The sequence below is a fragment of the Mustelus asterias genome, chromosome 1 (assembly GCF_964213995.1).
Source record: "Mustelus asterias chromosome 1, sMusAst1.hap1.1, whole genome shotgun sequence".
Classification (NCBI taxonomy): Eukaryota; Metazoa; Chordata; class Chondrichthyes; order Carcharhiniformes; family Triakidae; genus Mustelus; species Mustelus asterias.
Window position 1 is genome coordinate 185709174 of NC_135801.1, and position 18376 is coordinate 185727549.

The following is an 18376-nucleotide window of genomic DNA, read 5'->3' on the forward strand; positions in this document are numbered from 1 at the left end:
TCAGTGGTTAGTAGTTGCTGAAAGATGGAATGGTTAATTAGCCAGTGGTTAGTAGTGGCAGAAGGATGAAGTAAACAATAAGAATTTCTTACTCTTCTTTGAATGCCTTTTGGATCCTTAATACTCAACAGAACCACCAGCAGATGGGGGCCTGATTTCAAGGTCTTGTTGCAAAGGATGGGACCTCTAACAATGCAGCATTCCCTCATTCCCTTGTGTAAAGCAATGCCAACTGTTTATTTAGCGCCTTTACTGTAATAAAACATCGCCAGGTGCTTCACAGCAGTAATAATAAATAAAGTATGACACCGTGCCACGTAAAGCAGAGGCCTAGCATTTCCCTACAGTAAGAGAAAACCAGCTGACCGTCACTCTAGCTGACCATTGCCTAACATCCAATTCTAAGACAACACAGACCGAGTGTTAGGAATAATCCTTACAGAGAAAAAGAGCAACACATTAAAAAGGATAGATTAATGAATTAGTGCATGTAAAATCAAGTGCGTTAGTTAGAAATCTAATAATGTTAAACATAGAGTTATTGAAGGGCAAAGAGAGAATGAGAAGAATAGGGTCAACAGAAAGAGACAGAGTAAACCTGTTTACTGATAAAACAGTTCATTTTCACACATTAATATTGGTGTTACAGCAGTACAGCCTATTCTGAATTTTAAGTAGATTCATTACCTTTGGTCACCTAGTTACAGGAAGGATGTAAATAAGGTTGAAAGAGTGCAGAGAAGGTTCACAAGGATGTTGCCGGGACTTGAGAAGCTGAGTTACAGAGAGAGATTGAATAGGTTGGGACTTTATTCCCTGGAGCGTAGAAGATTGAGGGGAGATTTGATAGAGGTGAATCAGATTTTGATGGGTATAGATAGAGTGAATGCAAACAGGCTTTTTCCGCTGAGGCTAGGGGAGAAAAAAACCAGAGGGCATGAGTTAAGGGTGAAAGGAGAAAAGTTTAAAGGGAATATTAGGGGGGGCTTCTTCACGCAGAGAGTGGTGGGAGTGTGGAATGAGCTGCCGGATAAAGTGGTAAATGCGGGGTCCATTTTAACATTTAAGAAAAACTTGGACGGGTTCATGGATGAGAGGGGTGTGGAGGGATATGGTACAAGTGCAGGTCAGTGGGACTAGGCAAAAAATGGTTCGGCACAGACAAGAAGGGCCAAAAGGCCTGTTTCTGAGCTGTAATTTTCTATGGTTCTATGGTTCTATTACAGTAATTTTAGTGGAGTAGAATTTCTATGGTCTCCTCCCCACTGTAATTTCAAGAGGAAAGGAAATTGGAAGGAGAGAAGCCATGGTATAACTGGGTAGAATATTGGTCAAACCAAAATTAGATTATGGTGCACATAATTAAAAATTAATTAATTAAAAATTGCAGCAGCAGTGGAGAAAGTGCAAAAATGTATTTACAAAGATGATACGTGTAATAATTCCGATTCCTATTTAGTTAGGTCAATAACAACTGCAATGTTTATTTACATAAACTATAATACAGAGACTTACAACCTTTGTATTATAGTTCTATGTAAATGATGCGCGTTATCACACACGAGGCTTGATGCTCAGGAAATAAAGGCTTTTATTTGCTGTAACAAGGCAGCTACTAATTATATACACGATCCCAGGCTGAGGGGTCCCAGACAGAGCAGGGACCTATATACCTCTCCCAGGAGGCGGAGCCCGACTGGGATGTACCACAACATTACAATACAAAGGTGTAACAACCCCACCCTAACCCCAACAGCAACAAGTAGAACAACCCATCCCTAACCCCAACAGCAACATATATACATACTTGTAGTACTGGCCAGACCCTGGCTCAGTACTATCTAGTGGGAACCAACGATGGTTCACCACAGTAAATAACTATATTTACATATAAATACAATATGTATTTATATATATAAATGTATACATTTATATACATTTAAATACAAGTCAGCTTCCAGGATCAAACTGATACGAAGCCCATTGCTGTAACCCTGGTCCCTGATTGGTCATGTGACCATCTTGGCAGATCGACCCACAAAGGGGGCAAACACCACAATTCCAGAACTGAGAGCATAAAACAGGAAAGATTGAAGAGGCCAGGTCTAACTCCTCTTGAAGAATGAAGACTGAGAGGTGACATGATAGAGATCTTTAAAATTCAGAAAGGTTTGGATAGAGTAGAAGTGGAGAAGATTCTGTTTGTACACAGTCTAAAACTAGGGGTCACAAATATAAGATATACACAAGGTAAGTCATAAGTCACCAATAAATGCAATGCTTTACTCAGATAACAAGGAGAGCGGGCAAACCTATTACCGCATGGAAAAGTTGAGATGAATAGCATAGAAGCATTTAAGGGGGAGCTAGATAAACACATGAAGAAGAATTAGAAGGATATGTTGGTGAGATCTCGGAAAGCTTATGTCAAGCATAAACACCTGCATTGACCACTTGGGCTGAATGGCCTATTTCTGTGCTATATTTTCTATGTAAACCTCAATAAAAACTCTCTTGGGTGGCACAGAGACACAGTGGTTAGCACTGCTGCCTCACAGCGCCAGGGACCCGGGTTCGATTTCTGGCTTGGGTCACTGTCTGTGTGGAGTTTGCACATTCTCCCCGTGTCTGCGTGGGTTTCCTCTGGGTGCTCCGGTTTCCTCCCACAGTCTGAAAGACGTGCTAGTTAGGTACATTGGCCATGCTAAAATTCTCCCTCAGTGTTACCCGAACAGGCACCGGAGTGTGGCGACTAGGGGATTTTCACAGTAACTTCATTGTTACAGTTAATGTAAGCCTACTTGTGACACTAATAAATAAACTAAAGGATTGGTCGTTTTTTTTGCCATTTAGGCCAGAGTTTTTCATGGTCCTTTGCCAATGTTACAGTGGGAGATTGGGAGAGCCCTGATTAAATTTCAAATGTCCCTTTCAGCATCACAAGAGTTCCTTTGAACTTGGCAAAGATTGAGCATTTGGTTGTGTTATTTATAACTTGGCTGATATGGTCACAGGACACAAGTGTCCAGCTGGCAGTGTTTGTGATGCACCTGGGCCAGTCTTTGAATCCCATAGCAGTACTTTGAAAAAAAGTAGTTGCTGAGGTAAAGTTTCTCAGTGAGCTGTTGTGTGTTTGTCTCGCCAGCGTGTGGCAGCACAGGGGCACAGTGGTTAACGCTGCTGCCTCTCAGTGCCAGGGACCTGGGTTCGATTCCCGGCTTGGGTCACTGTCTGTGTAGAGTTTGCACATTCTCCCCGTGTCTGTATGGGTTTCCTCTGGGTGCTCTGGTTTCCTCCCATAATCTGAAAGACGTGCTGGTTAGGGTGCATTGACCCGAACAGGCGCCGGAGTGTGGCGACTAGGGGAATTTCACAGTAACTTCATTGCAGTGTTAATCTAAGTCTTACTTGTGACTAATAAATAAACTTTACTTTATTTTAAATCGTGTCTTCATGGGTAGAATTTCACCTTTGGTTCAGAAACATGTGAGTTCAAGACCAAACCAGAGACCTAAGCACAAACCTTTGTTGATACTCCAGTACTTAGGGGGTGCAGCACTGTCAGACGTGCCTCCTTTCAGGTCAGACACTCTCTTGAGTGGATGCAACTGATCCCATGCGGGGAGGTAGTGGCACAGTGGTATTGTCACTGGACTCGTAATGCAGAGAACCGGGGTAATGCTCTGAGGACCCAGGTTCGAATTCCACCATGGCAGCTGTTGAAGTTTGAACTCAATAAAAACTGGAATTAAAAGTCTACTGATGACCATGAAATCATTGTCGATTGTCGTCAGAAACTCATCTGGTTCACTAATGTTCTTTAGGGAAGGAAATCTGCTGTCCTACATGTGACTCCAGAGCCACAGCAATGTTGGTTGACTCTTAATTGCCCTCTGCAAGCCTCTCAGTTCAGGGCAATTAGGGATGGGCAATAAATGTTGGCCCAGCCAGCGACACCCATGTCAAAGAACAAAGAACAAAGAACAATACAGCACAGGAACAGGCCCTTCGGCCCTCCAAGCCCATGCCGCTCCCTGGTCCAAACTAGACCATTCTTTTGTATCCCTCCATTCCCACTCCATTCATGTGGCTAGCTAGATAAGTCTTAAATGTTCCCAATGTGTCCGCCTCCACCACCTTGCCTGGCAGCGCATTCCAGGCCCCCACCACCCTCTGTGTAAAATATGTCCTTCTGATATCTGTGTTAAACCTCCCCCCCTTCACCTTGAACCTATGACCCCTCGTGAACGTCACCACCGACCTGGGGAAAAGCTTCCCACCGTTCACTCTATCTATGTCTTTCATAATTTCATACACCTCTATTAAGTCTTCCCTCATCCTCCATCTTTCCAGGGAGAACAACCCCAGTTTACCCAATCTCTCCTCATAACTAAGCCCCTCCATACCAGGCAACATCCTGGTAAACCTCCTCTGTACTCTCTCCAAAGCCTCCACGTCCTTCTGGTAGTGTGGCGACCAGAACTGGACGCAGTATTCCAAATGCGGCCGAACCAACGTTCTATACATCTGCAACATCAGACCCCAACTTTTATACTCTATGCCCCATCCTATAAAGGCAAGCATGCCATATGCCTTCTTCACCACCTTCTCCACGTGTGACGTCACCTTCAAGGATCTGTGGACTTGCACACCCGGGTCCCTCTGCGTATCTACACCCTTTATGGTTCTGCCATTTATCATATAGCTCCTCCCTACATTATTTCTACCAAAATGCATCACTTCGCATTTATCTGGATTGAACTCCACCTGCCATTTCTTTGCCCAAATTTCCAGCCTATCTATATCCTTCTGTAGCTTCTGACAATGCTCCTCACTATCTGCAAGTCCTGCCAATTTTGTGTCGTCCGCAAACTTACTGATCACCCGAGTTACACCTTCTTCCAGATCGTTTATATAAATCACGAACAGCAGAGGTCCCAATACAGAGCCCTGCGGAACACCACTAGTCACAGGCCTCCAACCGGACAAAGACCCTTCCACTACCACCCTCTGTCTTCTGTGACCAAGCCAGTTCTCCACCCATCTAGCCACCTCCCCCTTTATCCCATGAGATCCAACCTTTTGCGCCAGCCTACCATGAGGGACTTTGTCAAACGCTTTACTAAAGTCCATATAGACGACATCCACGGCCCTTCCCTCGTCAACCATTCTAGTCACTTCTTCAAAAAACTCCACCAGGTTAGTGAGGTATGACCTCCCTCTCACAAAACCTATTCATTGTCGCATGAATGAATTTTTAAAATGCCATTAATTTAAGAAGAGCAGGGGATTTCTCACCAATGTCCTGGCCAATTTCTATCCCTCATTCAACATCACTATAAATAAATTAACTGGTCATTAGAATGTTGGTGATTCATTGGACCTTATGAAAATTGGCTGCTGTATTTCCTGTGACAGTAACTGGAAGAAAAATGTAATTGGCTACAAAGTGCTTTGAGATGTCCTGAGGCCACGAATAGTGTGATCGAAATATCTATTTTATCTTTACAATAATTTAAATATTCTATTAATGTGTCACCTGTTTATTCGTCAACTTTTCTGCTGCAGATTTTACCCCTCCTCTAATTGGAGCATATTTCCAACCTGGGCTCCAACAGTGTTCCAATGCATTGGAAACCCACGCAAACACAGGGAGAACGTGCAAACTCCACACAGACAGTGACCCAAGCCGGGAATCGAACCTGGGTCCCTGGTGCTGAGAGGCAGCGGTGTTAACCACAGTGCCACCGCGCCGCCCACCGTGGGGGGACCAGGACAGGTTGTTGGTGATCTGAACACCCAAAGACTTGAAGCTCTCGACTTCTACTTCGTCCCCATTGGTGTAGACAGGGGAATGTTCTCCACTACGCTTCCTGAAGTCGATGACAATCTCAGCAGGGTTTCAGCAATGGAAGAGCTGAGGCTGTGCTGGCAATGTTACAGAAGTGGAAATAAGCAGTGTTACTCACAGCATGGATATGTTGTTGAAAACTCATCTTGGGCTCAAGTATGATATCGAGGTTTTGAGCAGTCAGGTTGAATTAGCCTCAGACAGTTGCCAGGGAGAGGCATGCAACCGATGGAGAGAACAAAGTTTGTGGCAGAGACCAAAGGCAATGGCTTAAGACTGACATTTAGATGGAAGATTATAAAGCCACGTAACTTGTACAAACTTAAATTTTATTTATTAGTGTCACAAGTAGGCTTACATTAACACTGCAATGAAGTTACTGTGAAAATCCCCTAGTCACCACACCCCGGCGCCTGTTTAGGTACACTGGGGGAGAATTTAGTATAGCCAATTCATCTAACCAGCACGTCTCCGGGAGGAAACCGGAGCACCCGGAGGAAACCCACGCAGACACGGGGAGAACGTGCAAACTCCACACACAGACAGAGACCCAAGCCAGGAATCAAACCTGGGTCCCTGGTGCTGTGAGGCAGCAGTGCTAACCACTGTGCCACCATGCCGACAGGAAAATTAGAATTTTGAATGTCTCAGTTTAAGAAAACATATCCAAGAGGGGCTATTACTCTTCTCCACCCCACCCCACACTGGCAGAAACTGGGTCACGGAGGGTGTTGAAATGGAGCGGGTTAATTTACCGCTCCATTCATACCCCCGCTGATTTCAACGCAGTTGTTTTACATGCAGCTGAATCAGACAGGGGCCTCAGGCATTTATGCAAATTGGTGACCTATGATATATTTTTGGACAATTTTAACTTTTAACTTTCAGCTGCATGTAAAACAACTGCGTTGAAATCAGCAGAAGGGAGTATGAATGGAGTGGTAAATTAACCCGTTCCATTTCAACACCCTCCGTGACCCAGTAGCCCTGGCTACCTTGTTCAGTGAATATTCAGTTTTAAAATTGGCCAGGGCGCTTGTTGCCCCTCCTGAGTGGGTTTCAAGGAGTTAAAACTCTCTTGGTATTTTTAAGATACCTTTTGCAAAAGCTTTTCATGATACAAATCTCTGCAAAAGTTTCAACTGTCACAGTTAAGGAGTCACATGCATCAAATTTGAATATTTATTGCTGAAAAGCACAAGGACAAAAGCAAGAATGCCAAATTTCAAAAGATCAGAGCAGTTTATACCACAGCAGATAATGGGTGCCGATTGGTTGGTAAGTCAGCCTTGGCCAATCAGGATGAACTTCATTCATTTTCCCCAGTAGTACAAGTTATTGTAATTTATTTGAAATTTGGCATTCTCGCATTTGTCCTGCTGAGTTCAAGATGACAAACTTCGACAAACCTGTTTCTCTTTGCAGAATTATTCCAGTTCTGTAGTGAAATGCGAATTCCTGTGTCACACTTTAAAAAAAAACAAAATTACAGTCTTACGCCAACACACATTTTTTGACTGATACAAAAATTCCTTTTCATTTACCTGGACAGTCATATTTTTAAAAACATATGCACCGTATTATAAATCGCTCTGAATAATTTAGCTTCTAATTGATCAACAAAGGTACGACAACTATGCATTCTTGTCTTAAAAGATCACATCACCTGCACACAGCAGCACAACAGCACATTATGCATTTCATGGTATAATGCTCACGTCATTATAAAGGATTATATGTCCTTTGACTGACCCACCGTGAGCAATGCCATGAGGGATCCAGTCAGTAGAAGCCAGTTATGATCATGAGGAATACTTTTCTTTCGACATATACCTCAGATGTAACACCAAGTGAAATCTTTGTGCGCCTCCGTGACTGTTCCCATGCTCAATTTATACTCAAACTCCCCGCGTTTGGCCTCTAGGTTTTGATCTGACACCCCTGCTGCTTGGTGACAGCTCTCAAAATAAACCAAAGGGCAAGATAGTGGAATAAGAACTTTCCACTGGGCTGACTATCCAAAGTGTTTGGACGGTTTCACTGAACTAATGTTGAACTCTACTACTTGTCACATCACTGTGAGAATAAATCAATCATGCCATCAAGCCATCTTCTGGCGTCAGTAACCTCAAGTAATGGTTGATTGACACAGTATCGATTGTTCTATAAGTTAAGCCCCTAACATAGAACATAGAACAGTACAGCACAGTACAGGCCCTTCGGCCCTCGATGTTGTGCCGAGCTTTGTCCAAAACCAAGATCAAGCTATCCCACTCCCTATCATTCTAGTGTGCTCCATGTGCCTATCCAATAACCGCTTGAAAGTTCCTAAAGTGTCCGACTCCACTATCACAGCAGGCAGTCCATTCCACACCCCAACCACTCTCTGAGTAAAGAACCTACCTCATACATCCCTCCTATATCTTCCACCACGAACCTTATAGTTATGCCCCCTAGTAACAGCTACATCCACCCGAGGAAATAGTCTCTGAACGTCCACTCTATCTATCCCCCTCATCATCTTATAAACCTCTATTAAGTCACCTCTCAACCTCCTCCGCTCTAAAGAGAAAAGCCCTAGCTCCCTCAACCTTTCCTCATAAGACCTACCCTCCAAACCAGGCAGCATCCTGGTAAATCTCCTTTGCACTCTCTCCAATGCTTCCACATCCTTCTTATAGTGAGGTGACCAGAACTGCACACAATATTCCAAATGTGGTCTCAGCAAGGTCCTGTACAGTTTCAGCATAACCCCACGGCTCTTAAACTCAAATCCCCTGTTAATAAACGCTAACACACTATAGGCCTTCTTCACGGCTCTATCCACCTGAGTGGCAACTTTCAGAGATCTGTGGATATGAACCCCAAGATCTCTCTGTTCCTCCACATTCCTCAGAATCCTACCGTTGACCCTGTAATCCACATTCAAATTTGTCCTACCAAAATGAATCACCTCGCACTTATCAGGGTTAAACTCCATCTGCCATTTTTCAGCCCAGCTTTGCATACTATCAATGTCTCTTTGCAGCCTACAACAACCCTCCAACTCATCCACGACTCCACCAATCTTGGTGTCATCAGCAAATTTACTGATCAATCCTTCAGCCCCCTCCTCCAAGTCATTGATTAAAAATCTCAAAAAGCAGAGGACCCAGCACTGATCCCTGTGGTACACCGCTGATAACTGGTCTCCAGTCTGAAAATTTTCCATCCACCACCACGCTCTGTCTTCTATGAGATACAGTGAGAGTTTTAACAACACCAGGTTAAAGTCCAACAGGTTTATTTGGTAGCAAATACCATTAGCTTTCGGAGCGCTGCTCCTTCGTCAGATGGAGTGGAAATCTGCTCTCAAACAGGGCACAGAGACACAAAATCAAGTTACAGAATACTGATTAGAATGCGAATCCCTACAGCCAACCAGATCTTAAAGATACAGACAATGTGGGTGGAGGGAGCATTAAGCACAGGTTAAAGAGATGTGTATTGTCTCCAGACAGGATAGCCCGCAAGTCCAGGAGGCAAGCTGTGGGGGTTATTGATAATGTGACATAAATCCAACATCCCGGTTTAGGCCGTCCTCATGTGTGCGGAACTTGGCTATCAGTTTCTGCTCAGCGGCTCTGCGCTGTCATGTGTCGTGAAGGCCGCCTTGGAGAACGCTTACCTGAAGATCCAAGGCTGAATGCCCGTGACCGCTGAAGTGCTCCCCCACAGGAAGAGAACAGTCTTGCCTGGTGATTGTCGAGCGGTGTTCATTCATCCGTTGTCGTAGCGTCTGCATGGTAGCGACGTGCCACAGCAAAAAACCGCACCGACCTCCTCAGAAGACAAACACGGGACACGATGGACAGAGTACCCTTCGTCGTCCAGTACTTCCCCGGAGCGGAGAAGCTACGACATCTCCTCCGGAGCCTTCAACATGTCATTGATGAAGACGAACATCTCGCCAAGGCCATCCCCACACCCCCACTTCTTGCCTTCAAACAACCACACAACCTCAAACAGACCATTGTCCGCAGCAAACTACCCAGCCTTCAGGAGAACAGTGACCACGACACCACACAACCCTGCCACAGCAACCTCTGCAAGACGTGCCGGATCATCGACACAGATGCCACCATCTCACGTGAGAACACCATCTACCAGGTACACGGTACCTACTCTTGCAACTCGGCCAATGTTGTCTACCTGATACGCTGCAGGAAAGGATGTCCCGAGGCATGGTACATTGGGGAAACCATGCAGACGCTACGACAACGGATGAATGAACACCGCTCGACAATCACCAGGCAAGACTGTTCTCTTCCTGGGGGGAGCATTTCAGCAGTCACGGGCATTCAGCCTCTGATCTTCAGGTAAGCGTTCTCCAAGGCGGCCTTCACGACACATGACAGCGCAGAGCCGCTGAGCAGAAACTGATAGCCAAGTTCCGCACACATGAGGACAGCCTAAACCGGGATGTTGGATTTATGTCACATTATCAATAACCCCCACAGCTTGCCTCCTGGACTTGCGGGCTATCCTGTCTGGAGACAATACACATCTCTTTAACCTGTGCTTAATGCTCCCTCCACCCACATTGTCTGTATCTTTAAGACCTGGTTGGTTGTAGGGATTCGCATTCTAATCAGTATTCTGTAACTTGATTTTGTGTCTCTGTGCCCTGTTTGAGAGCAGATTTCCACTCCATCTGACGAAGGAGCAGCGCTCTGAAAGTTAATGGTATTTGCTACCAAATAAACCTGTTGGACTTTAACCTGGTGTTGTTAAAACTCTTACTGTGTTCACCCCAGTCCAATGCCGGCATCTCCTCTTCTATGAGATAGCCAGTTACTTATCCAGTCGGCCAAATTTCCCTCTATCCCACACCTCCTTACTTTCTTCATGAGGCGACCATTGGGGACCTTATCAAATGCCTTACTAAAATCCATGTATATGACATCAACTGCACTACCTTCATCTACACACTTAGTTACCTCCTCTAAGAATTTAATCAAATTTGTGAGGCAAGACTTACCCTTCACGAATCCGTGTTGATTATCCCGGATTAAGCAACATCTTTCCAAATGGTCATAAATCCTATCCCTCAGGACCTTTTCCATTAACTTACCGACCACCGAAGTAAGACTAACCGGCCTATAATTACCAGGGTCATTCCTATTTCCTTTCTTGAACAGAGGAACAACATTCGCCACTCTCCAGGCCTCTGGCACTATCCCCGTGGACAGTGAGGACCCAAAGATCAAAGCCAAAGGCTCTGCAATCTCATCCCTTGCCTCCCAAAGAATACTAGGATATATCTCATCTGGCCCAGGGGACTTATCGACCCTCAGGTTTTTCAAAATTGCTAACACATCTTCCCTCAGAACATCTACCTCCTCCAGCCTATCAGCCTGTATCACACTCTCATCCTCAAAAACATGGCCCTTCTCCTTGGTGAACACTGAAGAAAAGTATTCATTCATCACCTCGCCTATCTCTACTGATTCCATACACAAGTTCCCACTACTATCCTTGACCGGCCCTAATCTCACCCTGGTCATTCTTTTATTTCTCACATAAGAGTAAAAAGCCTTGGAGTTTTCCTTGATCCGACCGGCCAAGGACTTCTCATGCCCCCTCCTACCTCTCCTAAGCCCTTTTTTTAGTTCATTCCTTGCTAACTTGTAACCCTCAATCAACCCAACTGAACCTTGTTTTCTCATCCTTACATACGCTTCCTTTTTCCTCTTGACAAGACATTCAACCTCTTTTGTGTACCATGGTTCCCTCACTCGGCCATTTCCTCCCTGCCTGACAGGGACATACCTATCAAGGACACGCAGCATTTGTTCCTTGAACAAGCTTCACTTTTCATTTGTGCCTTTCCCTGAGAGTTCCTGTTCCCATCTTATGCTCCCTAATTCTTGCCTAATCGCGTCATAATTACCCCTCCCCCAATTAAATACCTTGCCCTGTCGTATGGCCCTATCCCTCTCCATTGCAATAATGAAAGACACCGAATTGTGGTCACTATCTCCGAAGTGCTCTCCCACAACCAAATCTAGCATTTGGCCCGGTTCATTTCCCAGTACCAAATCCAATGTGGCCCCACCTCTTGTCAGCCTATCCACATATTGTGTCAGGAAACCCTCCTGCACACACTGTACAAAAACTGCCCCATCCGAACTATTCGACCTATAAAAGTTCCAATCAATATTTGGAAAGTTAAAGTCACCCCTGACAACTACCCTGTGACCTCCACACCTATCCATAATCTGCTTTGCAATTTCCTCCTCCACATCTCTATTACTATTTGGGGGCCTATAGAAAACTCCCAACAACATGACCGCTCCTTTCCTATTTCTAACTTCAGCCCATATTACCTCAGTAGGCAGATCCCCCTCGAACTGCCTTTCTGCAGCCGTTAAACTATCCTTGATTAACAATGCTACTCCACCACCTCTTTTACCACCTTCCCTACTCTTACTGAAACATCTATACCCCGGAACTTCCAACAATCATTCCTGTCCCTGTTCTAACCATGTCTCTGTAATGGCCACAACATCGTAGTCCCAAGTACCAATCCACGCTCCAAGCTCACCTACCTTATTCCAGATGCTCCTTGCATTGAAGTACCCACTTCAACCCACCTTCCTGTCTGCTGGTACACTCCTGCGACCATGATACCCTCCTCAGTACCTCACTACACTCAACACTGACTTCCGGACTACAACTCCTTTTCCCATCCCCCTGACAAATTAGTTTAAACCCCCCCCGAAGAGCCGTAGCAAATTTATCTCCCAGGATATTGGTGCCCCTCTGGTTCAGGTGCAACCCGTCCTGTTTGTACAGGTCCCACCTTCCCCAGAATGTACTCCAATTATCCATGTAACTGAAACCCTCCCTCCTACACCATCCCTGCAGCCACTTGTTTATCTGCACTCTCTCCCTGTTCCTCAACTCGCTATCACGTGGCACCGGCAACAAACCAGAGATGACAACATGGTTTATCCTGGCTCTCAGCTTCCACCCTAGCTCCCTAAATTCCTGTTTTAAATTCCTGTCCCTTCTCTTACCTATGTCGTTGGTACCGATGTGTGCCACGACTTGTGACTGTTCCTCCTCCCCCTTAAGGATCCTGAAAACACGGTCCGAGACGTCACGGACCCTGGCACCCAGGAGGCAACATACCATCCGTGAGTCTCTTTCGCTGCCACAGAACCTCCTATCTGTCCCTCTAACTAATGAGTCCGCAATAGCTATTGCTCTCCTGCTCTCCCCCTTTCCCTTCTGAGCCACAGGGATGGACTCAGTGCTGGAGATCCGGTCACCGTGGCTTACTACTGGTTGCTTTGATGATTCCTGCATAAGAGTGGGGAGCGGGGTGGGGTGGGGGAGCAGTGAGAGGGTTGGGAGGGGTGACAAAGCCGACATATATTTCTGTAACAAAATATTCACAAGGTAGTTGGGAAGCCTACTGATAAGTTTAATTGTCACCTTCTCGTTGTTCGATATTGGACGTCTGAATGAGAGGGACAATATCATCACATTTTTGCAGGAAATTCTTCAGTGGTTGATGAGAATTAGTTTTGCTCAGGAATAGCGTGTGCAGGTTAAACAGTAGATCCCAGATACCTCATATTGGGAATTGTGACTTTACAAATGAGGGTTCCTCAGTATCATCAACGTGACGGGTCTCGTAGTTACTTGTCATTTACCATTCTACCACTATCCATTTTTGAACCAAGGTTGTAATGAGGTCAGGAGCCGAGTGACCCTGGCTGAACCCAAACTGAGCGTCTGTGAGCAGGTTATTGCTGAGCAGATGCTGCTTGATAGCACTGTTGATGAACCCTTCCATCACTTTACTGATGATCAAGAATGGACTGATAGGGTGGTAATTGGCTGGGTTGGATTTGTCCTGCTTTTTGTGTACAGGATACATTGCTGGATAGATGCCAGTGCTGTAACTGTACTGGAACAGTTTGACAAGGCAAGTTCTGAAGCACAAGTCTTTAGAACTATTGATGGACTATTGTCAGGATCCATAACCTTTGCAGTATCCAGTGCCTTCAGCCTTTTCTTGATGTCACGTAGAGCAAATTGAATTGGCTGGAGACACCATCAGCGATGCCTGGAGACCTCCAGTGGAGGCCAAAATGGATCATCCACTTGGCACTTCAAGATTGTTGCAAATGCTTCAGCCTTACCTTTTGCACTGATGTGCTGGGCTCCTCCATCATTGAGGATGTTGAGTTGTTTAATTGTCCATCACCATTCATGGTTGGATGCAGCTGGACTGCAGAGCTGAGATCTGATCCTTTGGTTGTGGAATTGCTTAGCCCTGTCTATTACTTACTGCTTATACTGTTTGGCATGCAAATAGACCTTTTCATTTTTAAAGCTAAAGTTTATTTATTAGTGTCACAAGTAGGCTTACATTCACACTGCAATGAAGTTACTGTGAAAATCCCCATGCCCTCTAGGCCTGTGTTTAGCTTCACCATGTTGACACCTCATTTTTAGGGACACTCGGTCCTGCTCCTGGCATGCCCTCATGCACTCCTCATTGAACCAGGGTTGATCTCCCGGCTTGATGGGAATACTATCTCAGCAGTTGCTTCTGTTAAAACCCTAGGCAGAAGTCCATCAGGTCATAGGGATTTGTCAGCTTTTAGTTCTCTGTTTCAAAGACAGGAACAGGCCCTTCGGCCCTCCAAGCCTGCGCCAATCATGCTGTCTGCCTAAACTAAAACCGTATGCACTTATGGAGTCTGTATCCTTCCATTCCCATCCTATTCATGTGTTCGTCTAGTTGCCCCTTAAATGCTGCTATCGTACCAGCTCCCACCACCTCCCCGGGCAGCGTGTCCCAGACATTCATCACCATCTGTGTAAAAAACTTGCTTCGCACATCTCCTCTAAACTTTTCCCCACACACCTTAAACCTATGTCCCCTAGTACTTGACTTTTCTCCCCTAGGAAAGAGCATCTGAATATCCCGTTCCCTGGTGATTACAGTTGTGTTAAGTTCCTCCTTCTTTATCACCTCTTAATTTATAGGTACAGTGGAGCCCCGTTGTAACGCGAAATCGGATATGACGCGATGGACCCTTTTTTTTGCTATTTTCCGGTTTAGTGATTTAGCGCAACCCCAATTTAGCGCAACCCCGATAACATTCGCGATAACATTTTATGGACCCCAACCATCGCGTTACAACGAGGCTCCACTTACTTTGGGATGTAATTTTTGTCTTTTACAACAGACACAAACTACCTGTTCACCATTTCTCATTATTAATTCCCCAGACTCACTCTCTGGGGGACCCACTTTCATTAATTCTTCTTTACCATTTCAAGTATTTGTAGGAACTCTTACTGTCTGTTTTTATATTCCAGCTAACTTTTTCTTATACGTTATTTTATTCCTGCTTTTTTTTATCATTCTTTGCCTGTTTTTAATTTCTGTTTGATTTTAGGAATACGGGACTCAGGGGCAGGTGAAGGATGTTTGGAATCCAATAAAATCACAGCTGGTCTCAACTCCACTTTCTTGTCTTCCCCCCCAACCCGTGACTCCCTCCTCTATTAAAAAGCATTTCACTTAGCCAGGAATAAATTTAGTGACTCAGCCCCCACTATTTTCTGGGGAAGAGAATTCCACAGACTAACACGGCGGCACGGTAGCACAGTGGTTTGCACTGTTGCTTCACAGCTCCAGGGACCTGGGTTCAATTCCCGGCTTGGGTCGCTGTCTGTGCGGAGTTTGCACATTCTCCCCGTGTCTGCGTGGGTTTCCTCCGGGTGCTCCGGTTTCCTCCCACAGTCCAAAAATGTGCGGGTTAGGTTGATTGGCCAGGTTAAAAAAATTGCCCCTTTGAGTCCTGAGATGCGTAGGTTAGAGGGATTAGCGGGTAAATGTATAGGGATATGGGAGTAAGGCCTGGGTGGGATTGTGGTCGGTGCAGACTTGATGGGCCGAATGGCCTGTTTCTACACTGTAGGGTTTCTATGATTCTATGAACGACACTCTGAGATAAAACAAAATCTCCATCTTCAAACAGAGACCTCTTATTCTTAAACTGTCTCCCCTGGTTCTAGTATCCCCCCTCCACACACACACACTCACTCACACACACACACACACAAGCAGAAACATCTTCCCGGTATCCATCCTGTCAAGTCCCCTCAGGATCTTATGGTCGGAATTCTCTGACCTCACCCACGGTTGGGATTCTCCGGTTCCGCTGCTGGGAATGGAGATTTGCCTGAGCCAGGCGGGAAATTCTCCCATTTCCAAGTTGGGAACTTCGCTTTTTTTTGGGAGAATCTTGGCCAAAATCATTCACCATATCTGTCATATATTTTGACATTTAGGGTAAATATGAGGCACAAGTGAATTTACAAGCAAGCTGTGGTCAAACACATCAAACTACACAATGAATGACAAATGTGACCAAAATGAATTGCTCAACAACCTACTCAGAGGGCAGCACGGTGGCACAATGATTAGCACTGCTGCCTCACGGTGCCAGGGACCTGGGTGATTGTGTGGAGTTTACATGTTCTCCCCGTGTCTGTGTGGATTTCCTCCGAGTGCTCCGGTTTCCTCCCACAGTCTAAAGATGTGCAGGTTAGGTGGATTGGTCACGCTAAATTGCCCTTTGTCTCCCAAGATGTGTAGGTTAGGTGGATTAGCCTTGGTAAATGCACGGGGTTATGGGGATAGGGAGATGAGGGCCTGGGTGGGATGGTGCGTCAGACAGCACAGGGTCAATGGGCTGAATGGCCTCATTCCGCACTATAGGGGTTTTATGGTTTTATGTCAGTAAACACTGTGAGTAAACCAATCTCACTGAAACTGTTTCTCTCATGACCAATTCCATCCTTACATTTGAAGTCTTCACCTTGGAATTTGCTTTAAGAGTTGCTCCATCTCAGCTCAAGTGTTTCAATCTCACTTTCCAAGGTTCCGTTCCCCTGGATCGCCGAGTCTACGCCCAAGCATCAACTCACAGGAACAATTTCAATTCAATTCATCAGCTGCACCGAGCAGGACACTTGAAAGAGGTCCCTTTGCACCGACGGCCCACAGCACCCAGCTGCAAACCTTTCATCACCTTCTTGGATCTTCACTGCTTCTCTTGAGCCCTCTGCACTTACCAAATTCTGACGGCCTCAACGATGGCCCAACTCACAGAGTTTCAATCTCTCCTTTTGTGATTCCATTCCCCAGGATTCCCGAGCGTGCTCTCAAACACAAGATTTCAGCCACAACTTCAGACCTATGGCTGCAGCAAGCAGAACACAACTGCTCCAAAGGGGCACCTGTGCCCCAATGGCCTTCAGTTACCCCGATCATCTTTACTTAAAGTCTGCTCCCTGGACCCCTTTCTCGAACTTGGATCCTATTTCTCGGCTCCTCCTTAAATGAAATTAATGGGAGACTGTTTCTGAACCCCGTCTTTGCCCCTTACCTGGGACTTGGTTTTGGGATCTCTCCCTGTCCCCCTCCTTTGCCCTTGCCGAGGACACTTGCTCAGCATCCAGTCATCTACTCCAGGTTTTTTCGCACCTTTCTTACCCTCTCTAGGCAGAGGTGTGTGGGGCCTGTTCTGGGCCTGAAGACGGTAAAGATGCAGCACTCCGAATGTGCAGCCTGCTCCTGGACTGCAAAGGTGAGGTCCCAGAGGATTGGAGGATAGCCAATGTGGTCCCGTTATTTAAGAAGGGTAGGAAGGATAACCCGGGTAATTATAGGCCGGTGAGCTTGACGTCCGTGGTGGGGAAGTTGTTGGAGAAGATTCTTAAAAATAGGATGTATGCGCATTTAGAAAGGAATAAACTCATTAACGATAGTCAACATGGTTTTGTGAGAGGGAGGTCATGCCTCACTAACCTGGTGGTGTTTTTTGAAGAAGTGACCAAAATGGTTGACGAAGGAAGGGCCGTGGATGTTGTCTATATGGACTTTAGTAAAGCGTTTGACAAAGTCCCTCATGGTAGGCTAGTGAAAAAGGTTGGATCCCATGGGATAAAGGGGGAGGTGGCTAGATGGGTGGAGAACTGGCTTGGTCATAGAAGACAGAGGGTGGTAGTGGAAGGGTCTTTTTCCGGCTGGAGGCCTGTGACTAGTGGTGTTCCGCAGGGCTCTGTATTGGGACCTCTGCTGTTTGTGATTTACATAAATGATCTGGAAGAAGGAGTAACTGGGGTGATCAGTAAGTTTGCGGACGACACAAAACTGGCAGGACTTGCAGACAGTGAGGAACATAGTCAGAGGCTACAGAAGTATATAGATAGGCTGGAAATTTGGGCAAGGAAATGGCAGATGGAGTTCAATCCTGATAAATGCGAAGTGATGCATTTTGGTGGGAATAATGTAGGGAGGAGCTACACGATAAATGGAAGAACCATAAAGGGTGTAGAGACGCAGAGGGACCTGGGTGTGCAAGTCCACAGATCTTTGAAGGTGACGTCACAGGTGGAGAAGGTGGTGAAGAAGGCATATGGCATGCTTGCCTTTATAGGACGGGGCAT